Source organism: Dipodomys spectabilis, unplaced genomic scaffold, assembly GCF_019054845.1.
Source record: "Dipodomys spectabilis isolate Male_0828 unplaced genomic scaffold, ASM1905484v1 ptg000091l, whole genome shotgun sequence".
In the NCBI taxonomy this organism is placed as follows: Eukaryota; Metazoa; Chordata; class Mammalia; order Rodentia; family Heteromyidae; genus Dipodomys; species Dipodomys spectabilis.
Window position 1 is genome coordinate 363,890 of NW_024870768.1, and position 13,221 is coordinate 377,110.

The following is a 13,221-nucleotide window of genomic DNA, read 5'->3' on the forward strand; positions in this document are numbered from 1 at the left end:
CTATCATTTTGTATCTGAGCTAACTGAGGTTCCATACTTATTCAAAATATATTTTGGTTTAAAAAATAGGTTTTGTGAATTTGAGTTGAGCTTATTTCCCCCCTCTAAGAAGTCATCATTCCTTAGTTACATTTGCCATTTTCTGCTTACTGTTTCTCTGAAACACTTAGGAATTAAGAGATGGAAGCAGAAATCTGTAAGCTGCATTTACCTCCCATGGCTTAATTTCCTTGTGAGGCTTTTATCATTCATACACACACACACACACACACACACACACACACACTTTCAACAAATACTGACATGGAATCCAAGGAAATGAAAACAAAGCCAAGTGTTGTATTAATCCCTCCTTATCCCAACTACCCTTATCATCTCAAATAGGGAACTTGCTAGGCACTGGTTGCTCATACCTGTAATCCTAGCTACTCAAGAGGCTGAGATCTGAGGATATGGTTCAAAGCCAGCCCAGGCTGGAAAGTCCTTGAGACTCTTTTCTCTAGTTAATACCCAGGATACTAGAAATACTGCTGTAGCTCAAGTGGTATAGTACTAGCCTTGAGCAGAAGAGCTCAAGGACAGTGTTCAGGCCCCAAGTTCTAGGCCCATGACAGGCAAAAAAAAAACAAACAAACAGAAATGTACGTGGTTCTTTCTCATTAAAATATAGAAAAACCTTGATACAGTACTGGGTGGGTACATTGCTCTGTCACACAGACACTGAACGATGAAGCTCTGCTCCAAGTCCCTGAAGTTGTGTAGAGGAGTCAAGTCATAGATGCAGCCGCCTATGGTGTTAGAGGCCACGAGGGCCACTGGGAGCATGCACAATTCCCATGTGCTACATGTGAGTTTAAGTGCTAATAGGGTTAGGGAGTAGCCCAGGTGTTTCCTCAGGTGCTCAGCGAGACTTGTTGGAACTGAGACCAAGGGTCCAGACCTCCATCTCCTATCTCACCGGAAAGAGAGCCAGCTCAGGGATAGGGGGGCCACATGGAGGCTCCACCAAGAAATCTGTGACCTCACTCCCTCATTCCCAGAAAACATCATTCACCACCTCAGTCCCTAAGCTTGGCTGTTTTCACTTGGATGGTCTCTGAATGGTTGGGATTGGGGATTATTCTGCAATTTTTTTTTTGGTCTGAACTTAAAATTGAAAGGAAACAAGAAAAATGTATGAAGCAAAATGAAGACAAAAGATTGATAGCCCAGTCCTGTGGCTCAGCTGGCCAAGGGCAATGGAAGGAAGCATGCAACCATGGTCTGGCCGAGTTTGTGGCTAGGACCCACACAAATATCTGAGAAACCTATGGTATGGGGGAACTCATTGGACCCAGCCTAGGTTGAGTCCATGGGCATGATCAACCCTCACTAGAGTGGCCAGGAGGGTTCAAAGGTTCTGTTCTCTTCCCTAGTTCCGTGATTGGCTCTTGCCCACACTAGATGTGCCCATAGAGGTTTTGGGTCTTTCCAGCTCCAAATTTGGACAGGATGTGGAGTGTGTAGGCTTGGAGTGGTGGGAGGGGGGAACAGGTCTCACTTCCAACTTATCCTGTTCTTGGCAGGAGATGCTGTGAGCTGGTCTGTCCTTGTGGGTCACACTGCCTGACAAAAGCATGCATAGTGAGTAGCAGTTGATAGGTTGGGGTCCAGACCTCCAGGACTCAAGATGGCTTCTGTGAATGACCTGAGCCATGCTTTTTCCTACAAATAAAAAAAGCAATCAGTTCACCCTCAGCTTCCAGTCACCACAGTACTGTACTGTTCTCATGACTTCAAGAGCTAGCAATGGTCAAAAGTCTCTCCCCCTTGTTCAGTGAGGAAAGAACGTGAAGCATCTGTGCAGACACAGTGCAACCACACTCACGCACACATACAGAAATGAGAAACACAAATACTGAAGCCCTTTCAGCAAGTCCAGCCTCCCTCCACCCCTAACCCTTGCAGTTCCAACACTTCAATAACCATAAATGTTAGATGGAATGGGGGTGGGGGTGGGGTGGCAGGTGGGGCAGAGAGTTCTCAACTGAAAAACAAAAGGCAAAAACAAAAACAAGCACCTCTAGACAAAGAATATTTCTTGAAAATATAGGAAACGTGTTTTCCTGAGGCAGCCCAGGCAGGGCTCAGGACCAGGGAAGCCTTTGGGCAAGGGAGGGCTTCTGGGGCCTGGGGAGATAAGCTCACTGATGGGCCCACAACATCACCTCTCAGGTAGGAGCACTTGCTCCAGTTACATTCAGTCTGCAGACCCTTGCTCAGCCCCAAAGGGGTAAGAAGAAAATTAAGGATTGCTTGTTTGGGTTTAAAAAGAGTTCTCAATTTACAAAACATATGGAGGAAGAACATATCCATATGTGTAACAGCAACACAAGCCCAGAGTTAGGTGGTGGGGTCACCTTGACTATCCCTGTGCCAGAGAGCAATGCCACCCTGGCTAAAGGAGGAAAGGAGCTGCCCCCAAGCATCTGCTCCCTGGAGTCAGGGACTCATACAGACACATGCACATAGTCATGTTTCCTTTCAGGCAGGGGCCTGTTCCAGGCACCACCCATAATCTCAGGAAGAACAGTGCTTCACTAGCATGAAGAGGTTCCCTTCTACCCCTTCCCTAACCCATCCTGAAGGAAAGGGACCAGCTCTCAGGAAATCCACTCACAATTATTCTTGGCAGACCCCAGGGCTGTAGCAAGTAGTGGGACAGGAGGCAGAATGGTCCCCACCAGCATCACACATCAGCTTGGGCCTGAAGGCTTTCCTCCTTTTGGCTTCCCTAGGTACAGACAGTTGATTAAAGCTCTGGGTGGGGGGCATCTGGGGCAGTGCTGCTGGGTCAAGAGCATGACACACTCATCACAGGCAAAAGGCTTCAGGCCCAGGTGGCTCTGCATGGGTTGTGTCATAGGGTCACACTGGGTGCACATCTTGTTGTTGATATTGCAGAGGAAGGGCCTCATGAGCCAGAGTGTCTTCTCCTGCTGCCTCAGGGTGGCCAGGTCCTTGTAGCCTTCTCACAGACTGAGAACTTAAATGACTGGGTGTCTGCTGCATAGGCTGTGTGAGGCATTAAGATCCTCAGCCTCCTCCTCAGCAGCCCCTGCTGCCAGTCTCACGTGCCCCCTCCTCCTTGATGAACAGCTCCTCCTTTGTGTGCATCTCCATATGAGCAGTGAGCTGCTCACAGGCAGGAAAGCCCTTGGCACAGAGCAAGCACACATACAGATTGTCTCCATATGACACCGTCTCATAGTTCTCTTGCTGGTGTGGCCCTGCCACTCTCACTCCAGCTCTGCCCACTGTCCTGGCACCTCTCCTTGCTATTCTCCTCCTTCTTTCAGAGGTATGGGGGATTTCTGTGATGCCCACTGGGGCCACCAATACCAACATCATTGGTCAGAATGCCATTGGGATCAGTGTCCCCAAGCCTTCACTCTCCACCTGGGCTGGGGCCCTTGGGCCCCATTTCTCTTCCCAAATGCCTAGAGGTAGAAACAGCCTCCTTCTGGCTTCATTCCTTCTTCCAAGAGGCTCTGACGAGGCTGTTGGAGGCTCAGGTAGTTTTCTTCAGTATTTTCCATATCCATGAGCTCATCGGGGTGCCACCCAACTCAGCCTAAGTGATACTGTTGGGAACAGGTGGGATGAAGACTGTCAGGGGTGAGTCGTGCAAGCTTTTAACCAGCTGTGCTGGGTCATCAGGGTCAAGTGTGGGCTCTTTGTGGACTGGTCTAGGTCCAGCTACTGTTCACAACCCCTGCTACTCCCATTAGTCCTACTGCCACAGCTACCTGAGTCCACGTCCCCACTGGCTGAAAAGAGCCCCAGGCCCCAGGCAGTACATGTTCGCCTGAGCACAGCTACCCATAAAAATCTCAGCATCTCTACCACTGGGCTAAGGAAGTTCCTAGAAAAAGTGGTGAGGGCATTTCTTTTAGAATAGCATCACCACTTCCCTCATTTCCTCCCAGTTTTTCCTTCCTGACTCTCCACACAATTTCTATACCTCATTTTCAACATAGTGTACAGTGAGTACACTGCTGCACCTTGCCACCCTTTGTCCTGTGCTCCTCCAAACAGGTAAAATTGCATAAAAGACAAAAGGTACAGAAAACAAAAAGCAGCTACCAAGAGAAAAAAGTAAAGCAAAATAACATACAACCTCATATGCATTTCTAGGTGGTCATTTTTGATAAACATTATTTTATATGATCATATGCAAATGGCAATTGAGCCTTTATTATCCTCTTCTAAGATTATACTCCTTTGATCTCACTGTGTGAATGTCTAGCATCCTGCATATTTTGTGTCCAAGTATATATTTTGTCTTTTACCAACCAGGTTGTTCACTTTTTGATTTATAGGCACATTCAAGCTACAACAAATCATAGAAGTCATGTAAACGATGTTTCTTTTGGGTCTGGCTCTCTTTGCTTAATACAATTTTTTCCAAATTTTCCATTTTCTTATGAAGGGTGCAGTATCATTCTTTCTGACTAAGGAGTAGAATTCCAGTGTGTAAATGTACCACATGTTCATGATCTATTTGTCCATTGATGGGAAACTGTGTTGATTGCATATCCGGGCTACAGTAAACAATACTGCAACAACCTTGGCTGTGCTGGTAGCTTGAGAGTGGCCTTGTTTGTGGTCTATTGGTTGAGTGCCCAACAGTGGGATTGGTGTGTCATAGGGAAGCTCTATGTTTAGTTGTTTGAGAAATCTCCATACTGCTTTCCAGAGCTCTTGAACAAATTTACATTCCCACCAACAGTGGCCTTTTGGACACTTCCCCACAAGCACCTGTTATTGTTAATTTTCTTGATAATGGCCATTCTAACTGGGATGAGGTGGAATCTCAGTGTTGTTTTGCTTTGCATTTCTTTTATGGCCAAAGAAGTCGAGCATTTCTTCATGTGTCTATTGGCCATTCTTACTTCTTCTGAGCAGTCTCTCTAAGTCTTTAGCCCAGATATTAATTGGGTGGTTGTTTCTTTGAGGATTTGTTTTTGGGGGGTTAATTTTTTTGAGCTCTAAGTATATTTTAGATAGGAGGTCCTTCTCTGGTACTTTTCCAGTAAGAATCTTCTCCCATTCTGTGGGCTGTTTATCTTGTTCACTATGCCCTTTGCCATGCAGAACCTCTTCAGTTTGATGTAATCCCATTTATCTAGTCTTTCCTTGCTTCGTTTTGTTTCTGGATCTATATTTAGGAAGTTTCAACCCATGCCTAGGAGCCCTAGTATTTTCCCCACCTCTTCTTGTAATATTTTCAATGTATCAGGTCTTATATTGAGGTCCTTGATCCATTTGGAACTGATTCAGGTGCAGGGTGATATATGAGTACCTAGCTTCAGTTTTCTGTATATAGATAGCCAATTTTGTCAACATCATTTGTTGAAGAGGCTGTGTTTCCTCCAAAATGTGTTTTTCCCTTCCTTGGGAAATATTAGGTGGCTCTAGGTCTGTGGGCTCATTTCTGGGTCTTCTGTTCTATTCCATTGGTCCACATGCCTATTCTTGTGCCAGTACCAAGCAGTTTTTATTACTATAGCTTTGTAATAAAGCTTGAAATTTGATGTTGATTTTCCTCCATAATTGTTCTTCCTGCTAAGGATTGTTCTTGCTCCTCTGCATCTTTTATTATTCCATATGAAATTTGGGATTGCTTTCTCTATTTCATTGAAGAACATTGTTGGGATTTTGATGGGCATTGTGTTGAATTTGTATATTGCTCTGGGCATTATTGACATTTTTGCACTACCAATACTTTCCATCCATGAGCATAAGAAGTTTTTCTATTTCCTTAAATCTGCTTCAATTTCTTCTTTTCTGAATTTCACAACTTTCATAAGGAAGGTCCTTGACATCGTAGATTAATTCCTAGGTATTTTAGGTAATTACACTTGGAGTTGCTTTCCTGATTTCAGTCTCAGTCTTCTCACTGTTGGCATAAAGGAAAGCTACTGCTTTTTGTGGGTTGATTTTGTACCCTGAAACTTTGCCAGTTTTGGATCAACTCAAGTAGCTTAAGTGAGGAATCCATATAGTTCTTTGTCTGCAAAGAGGGATTGCTTTACTCCATCTTTCCCTATTTGGATCCCCATTATGGTTTTCCCTGGTGTTTTTGCTCTCACTAGGAATTCTCCACTATTTGTAATTCTCCACTAGGTGTATATCTCTGGCCATAAAAAAAGTTCAAAACAACACTGAGATTCCCCTTCACCCCACTTAGCATAACGTTTATCAAGAAAACGAACAATAGCTGATACTAGTGGGAAGGTAGCTAAAAGGCAAGACTACTACAATGTTGGTGGGAATGTAAACAATGAATGAAAGCAGTATGGAGATTCCTCAAGAGACTGAACATTGAACTTCCCTATGATCCAACAATCCCACTCCTGGGCGTTTATCCAATAGACCACAAAAAAGCCATTCTAAAGCCACCAGCACATCCATGGTCATTGCAGAATGGTTTACCATAGTTAAGATATGGAATCATCTTAGATTCACCTCATTGGCCAAATACATGAAAAATGTGTCAAATTTACACAATGGAATTATACTCATTTTCAGAAAGAATGATAATGTACCCTTTGTATGGAAACGGAAGGACTTGAAGAAGAGTCAACAAAACATAGGTTGCATGGTTTCCCTCATTTGTGGTAACTAGAATATTCCTACAAATCTACAAGTGAGCACACTGAATGAGTAATACACACACACACACACACACACACACACACACACACACACACAGAGATACTGGGACATAAATCATATAAGACTTGAGATACTCCCACACTTAAGAGAAAGGAGGATGCAGAAGAGTTGTTTATTTTCTAGGATATACATCAGATTTTTATTGCATTTCCCCTCTCTTCTCTTCATTTGTTTACTCTGTTTCCCCATAACCATCCCACATTACTTTTTTGAATATTTTTATTATCTTTAAGTAGTTGTACAGAGGTGTTGCCATTCACAGAAGTAGTTTATGAATACAGTGTCTCTTGATCAATGTCATCCCTTCCAGTATTCTCAAACATACCTCTTTTCTTACTTCTCTTAATTTTTGATTAGGTATTGAACTTTTTGCCATTTAGCAAAGTATGTGTATAGCGCATCTTGATCTGTGTCACCACTTGGTGATCATCACTCCCCTTAGTCCCACCTCTTCCTTATATTTCTTAGTTCTGTGGTATATACAATGAAATATTGCAAGCATTCTCCTCTCTTCCTCCTTCATTCTTCCACCCCCTCCCTTTGGATCCACTCTCCCATTTTTCAAATGAATTAATTGAACTATAATAGACTCTATGGAGAGAGCAAATAGTAGAATACTTTTAAAAGATTAAGTCAAAGCCCAACCAAATAAGTACCAGGAAAAGTCACTAGCATCTATTATTTTATTAGGCTTTTGTGCATCCAGTATAGCAGTGTTACATGGCACAGTTTAGCCTCTTAAATGCTCCTACATTTGAAAGTTTTATCGTACTTTAAAGTCTTCTCTTGTTTTCAACCTTTGGTTACATAGGTATCATTTTGGTAATGAAAGGAGATGGGACCCAAGGATAGAGCTCTACCATCAAAGCCAGAGCTCCACTTCAGGCTTTTTGGTGAATAAATAGAAATACAAGTCTTATGGTCTTTCCTGTTCAGCCTGGCTTAGAAACTCAGATCCTCAGATCTCAGCCTCCTGAGTAACTAGAATTAGGATTATAGGCATGAGCCAGAGTTTTCCCTGTTTTTTAAAATACTTTTTTATTGTAAAGATAGTGTACAGATGGGTTACAGTTACATGAGTAAGGTAATGAGTGCATTTCCTATCGAGCATTGTTACCTCCTCCTTTGTTTTCCCTTAGCATCCCTTCCCTCCCCATGTCCCCTATTCCTCCTTCCCTCCCCCCACAAGTTGTAAAGTTCATTACATATGACCATATAAGATGATCTTAAGAAAAATGAACCCCAAGAGAGGGACACAAATGGTTATTTTCTTTCTTGCTATTGTTTTTAACATATTTAAAATGTACTATGTGATTTTTTGTTTCTTTTTTCTTTTTTATTGTCGGTCATGGGTGCTGAACTCTGGGCCTGGACGCTGTCCCTCAGCTCTTCAGCTCAAGGCTAGCATTCTACCACTTGGGCCACAGTGCCACTTCCGGCTTTTTCTGCTTATTTTGTGCTGAGGAATGGAACCTAGGGTCTCATTCATGTAAGGCAAGCACTCTACCACTGAGACACCTTCCCAGCCCTTTTTGTTTCTTTTGTATGTTCTTTCCCCATGGTATACCCCCTGTTTTCACTGTATTTGAGTCCAGTGCCCTGCATCTTGTATATACACTTTTCTAATTTCGGGAGGGGAAGGGAAAAAATACTTAAATAGGGATACAGGTTTTTAAATTTTTTTTTTTTAGTGAGGCGTTAGGAAAAGGATCAGAGAAGGATGTTTTTCCTGGGTCAAACTCCTGTGTGTAGGTGGTTTTCAACCTTGAACATTTGTAACCTCTGTTCACTGTTCATTATAGCCCTCTGTTTATTCTAAGTATCTGCTTCTGTTTTAAATCCCCTTCCCCATGGTTCCCTATGCTCTGTACTTCAGGTCCCCTGCTTTCCATCATCATTTATTACTCTTTTTTCTGATTCCCTTCCAAATCTTGACATGAAATTCTGCTAAATCCCCTTTGCATCGTGCATATCTGCTTACCCTTGAGAGCAGATGAATTTGCTCTGCCCCTCCTTAGAGCACCAGTCCTTATCTTGTGTGGAGCCAGCATCCTATTAGGTCACAGAGTTGAGTCTTGTCTATCCATTGTTGTAGAATGCCTAGAGCACAAATGTTGAATAAATTGTCAACATTTTAGCAAAGCTCACATACCTGAGGATCTTGCTTGAGGACAAACAAATACAGAATTTCCACAATTTACCACACTATCCACTTCTCCTTTGGCCCCTCCATCCATGGATTCTGCTGACTTTGCACAAATTGTCCCCTTTGTTATATATACATGTGCATATATATAAAACCTCTCATAAAATGAGAGGTTTTTGACTATGGAGAATTGTGTATTGTCACCAATTTATATTCAGTTGTTATCATGAATGTTTCCTTAGGTATACAACATTCCATAAATATGGCCCTCAGTTTGCTGCACCAAAGATTCTGATAAACTAGGATAGATTTGTATAGTGTAACATGTGTATTCCACATATGTTCCTGTGTGTTCTACCTAACAGAACTTGTTAAATGATTTTATATCTAAATCATGGAATTGTATTCTTCAATGAGATGGAGCAGTATGATCCTCCCACACAGCAGACAATATAAAATAATCCAGTTATTTTAAAAGCCAGAGTAAAAGACTTTTCCATATGTCTATAAGCCATAAGGGAAATGACTGTCTTGATAGTTTATTCATTCACAGAAAGCATGGAAATGGTATTAACAATAGAGACTTAAGATTAATTCAACAGAGCATCAAGTCTAGTAGCCTTTACAAAAACTTAATAATATTATGCTGAAAAAGTGCCTAATCTCTGCCCATGTTTCCCAGGAAGAGGTTTCCCCTTCTCTTCTGCTCTGTCTCAGGAGTACAAGCATTACTTGAGCTTTTCACTACAAACAGGCAAAAGCCGTTGGCTTCGAAAGATTGCAGTAAAGGTTTGATATCTCAAAGGCAGATACCAACAGCAAGCAATTCCCTGTGCACTGTCAGAGAACAGAATGAGGATGTGGGGCTGCAGCAAGCATACTGCATCCACACTGCTCTACTCTGCCCAGGTAGGTAACAGACTTTAATATCCAGTAATGGAGTCAAAGAAATGTGAAAGCTAACAGAAGTGAGTATCTATATTTCTGTGGAGTGGGAAAAATTCTATTCAGGGTGACAGGAAAGCCAGAAGGAAGGATGGAAGTAATAGATTGGAGTATGTTTCCAAATGTAATATTTAAAAAACCTTTTCGTGACAGTGAGTGTTTTGAGATACATTCTTGTCCAGGGATGTATAAAGGGTCTGCTTTCTGAATGTCCTGCAAATGTGGAAAGGTTGGGCAGGAACGAAGAAAAATGCTGTGGAGGTCCATTTTCAATATTAGGATATGTACAAGTGTCGATTCTGCATGCAGACGGGGAAAGAGCTTTACTGTCCATACATTCTTGCCTTGGTGGGCGTGGTCATTTCTAGGTCTTATGCTTCATTATGGCTGTGCCCAAGGCACCCCGTGCGGTGTCCTTATGACCCATGCACTTGAATGCGCCTTGGCGCTTGCAGCTGTGCACGGGCAGTGGTGTGTGCATTCATTCTGTTTTCTCCTTAACTTTGTTGTAAGAGTTCAGGTAGGGCCTCAGAGCAGTGCTGACTTCATGTTGAGCAAATGGGACTGACAGTATGTGTGTGTAGGGGGGAGGGAAGGTCAAAGGGCTCCGGTGGGTGTGGCGTGTGGCCCGTGGCCTTGTAGGTGGACGAGCCTCGCTCGAGGTCGCCGTCCTGTCCCTGACAGGTGGCACTGTCGCATGGGCCTTTGTCATGGTGGCGCGGTCTGGACAAAGGGAGGTGGCCGTGGGGGGTGGGCAGAACGAGAGGGGCAAGCAGGAGGGTGAGGTCGGAGGGCCTCCCTGAGTCACGTGGACGTGCTGGGAGCTGGTCAGCACCCCGGGGACCGGGTGGGTGGGGAGGGGGCACGGCTCTGTGGGTCAACTTCTGCCGGCTGCCCTGAGCACTCTTGTAAGGTGGAGGCAACAGCAGCTACTTGGTGGCTTTGGGCGGAAGGATCTGGTTTTGGCGCCATGGGGTGGTCATAGTTGGGGGGAGGGGCAGGAATGAGTAGAGGGAGAGATGAGCCTTTGGGGTGTCTAGGAGGTGCTCATGGAATCCCGGGGTGCAGGGCGCCTCTGATGGCCACAGGACAGAGGATCTTGAGCGTGGGGGTGGGGCGGGAGCGTGCTGAGGAAAATGCTTGGCCACCTGGGTGCGGGGCTGTGTTCAGCTCCTGGTCAGCGCTGGGGTGCAGCCAGGGTCCCACTGCCTGTGAAGCAACTTCTCCTGTGAGCAGGGATAAAGACGGGCGTCCTGGTCCCAGTGGAAGGATCGCGTTTGGAGGCCACTGCGGAGTAACCTGGCCGCGGTGGGGCGGGTGACCAAGGAGTAAGGGGAAAGAGAAGCCTTGGGCCCTGACAGTCCCCAGACATAAGCACTGGTGTTGGCCACAGGACAGACTGCGGACTCTTCCCTGACCACCCGCCTGGAATCAGGACAAGCAATGCCTGTCAATCTTGATGCTAAATAATCAGGTCAGCAGAAGTCAAAGCAGGCATTGGGAAGGATGCTTCCCACAGCTCGATGCATTAACTTCTTCCCTCTTCAGTAAGGAGTGAAAACAAGATGTCAGTGGTTCAAGATGGTAGTAGATACTTGGGAAGTGGATAGTGGAAGGATCACGTTTTGTGGCCACTGTAGTCTGGTGGCTGTGGAATTGGATGGAGTTGGGGAATGGAGAAATATGAGAGATAAACTTTTAAGACGATATCGGAAGCCCCAAATGATCCTCAGAGTGCCTTACTTGTGTTCCACACACACATATGCTGGAATCTTGCATGGGCATGCTGAAGCAGGGTATTCAGTGTGGAAATTGCCTGGCTATCTTGACCCTCCACAATTTGTTCAGCAGGAATACACAGCTGGAGGTGGGGACCTGAATTGTAGGGTCTAACAGCTCTGTGAATAAACTTCTCTCCAATGACTTGAGCAGTAATAAATTCAAGACACTGATGGCTCACAGGTGTAATGTTAGCTAATTAGGAGGGTAAAGCTGAAGGTTCTTTTTCTGAGTCCACTGTGTTTTCTGGCGTCAGCAGTGGGGTGGAAGTCGAAGGAGTAATTTGAGCCGCATTAGCCTTACTGAGTTGAGGAGGGGATGACTAATGGCCAACGTACAGGTGATGGAATCCTCCAGGGACATAGGAATGGAGAGCAGGGCCCAAATGAGGAACTTGCCTGGCATTCTTGACTCTGTGGGACCTGTTCAGCAGAAAGTCAGAGGAGGAATCTGGGAGGGGGAACCATCACTACCCTTTGAATTATCCTCTCTCTTGTGAGTATAGCAGTAGTAAAAGATAGATGCCAATATGGTGACAATGGCTTATATCTGTCATCCTAACTGCACAGGAGACTGAGATCTGAAGATTAGGGTTGGAAGCTACTCTAGGCAGGGAAGTCTATAAAAGTTTTCTCTCCAAAGTGCAGAAAGTAGATCTATGCCTGAAGGGTTTGATTGCCAGTCTTGATCAAAAAAGTAAAAGGACAGCATCAAGTCCCTGAGTTCAAGCTTCAGTGCAGGCACAAAAAGGTAGGACTAAATTGACTACTGGAGTGGCTTACAGTGTAAGAAATGCTTCATATAGGTGAGGGGGGTTACACTTGGAGTTGTAACACTCACTGAACCTACATTGCGGGTGCTGGTGATGGAAACATGGAGAATCAACCACATGAAGCTAAGGGGATGGGGTGGGCAGCTGGTGAGGAAGATGCCTAGAATACAGGAACTATTGTGAAGCAGTTAGGACTGGTGGACCATAGGGATGGAAGAGGTTCACATTGTTGTGTTAATCAACTCCACTAGGCCTTGAGCAGTTTTAAAAAAAAACTTAATTGTAGCACTGGCTTTACTTATAGCTGCCTAGGAGGCTGAGATTAAAGGATCACATTTTGAGGAAACCTGAGTAAAATAATTGGATAGCCTTATCTCAAAGACAATCTTCAAAAACCTGGCCTGGTGATATGTCTCAAGTAGTAGAACACCAAACTAGCAAACTGGAGACTGAGTGTTCAATGTCCAGGCCAGAAATGAACAATTGTCCTGCTAGCAGAACAACTAAAAATTACCCAAAGAGGAATGGAGGACTATGTTCCATCCAAGAAGCCATGTTTCTTACAAGAGGGCCTAAGTAGAGGTCATGTAATCAAAATTCTACTGTCTCCACCTTGAATTTTTTTCTTGTTACTATTTTTTTTTAGTTCACAAGTTTATTATGAAAAACACTGCAGTGCTCTTGTGCAGTAACATCTTACAGGAGGGGGAAACAGCTGTTCAAAACAACTCACCAGGTTCTGACAGTAACAAAGAACAACATGAGGCTGAGATTTGGGAAGGGAATAAACTGAGTGCAGACAAATCATATAATTAAATTAAATGGTATCCATGAAAATAAATAAAACTATTTCAAAACT

The 13,221-nt window shown here is 44.1% G+C and overlaps 1 pseudogene; it reads right to left on the bottom strand.

The window, feature by feature from the left end:
* Window positions 1–2,735: 2,735 nt before the first annotated feature.
* LOC122112027 overlaps window positions 2,736–13,221 on the bottom strand; it is a 29,301-nt pseudogene continuing 18,815 nt past the window's right edge.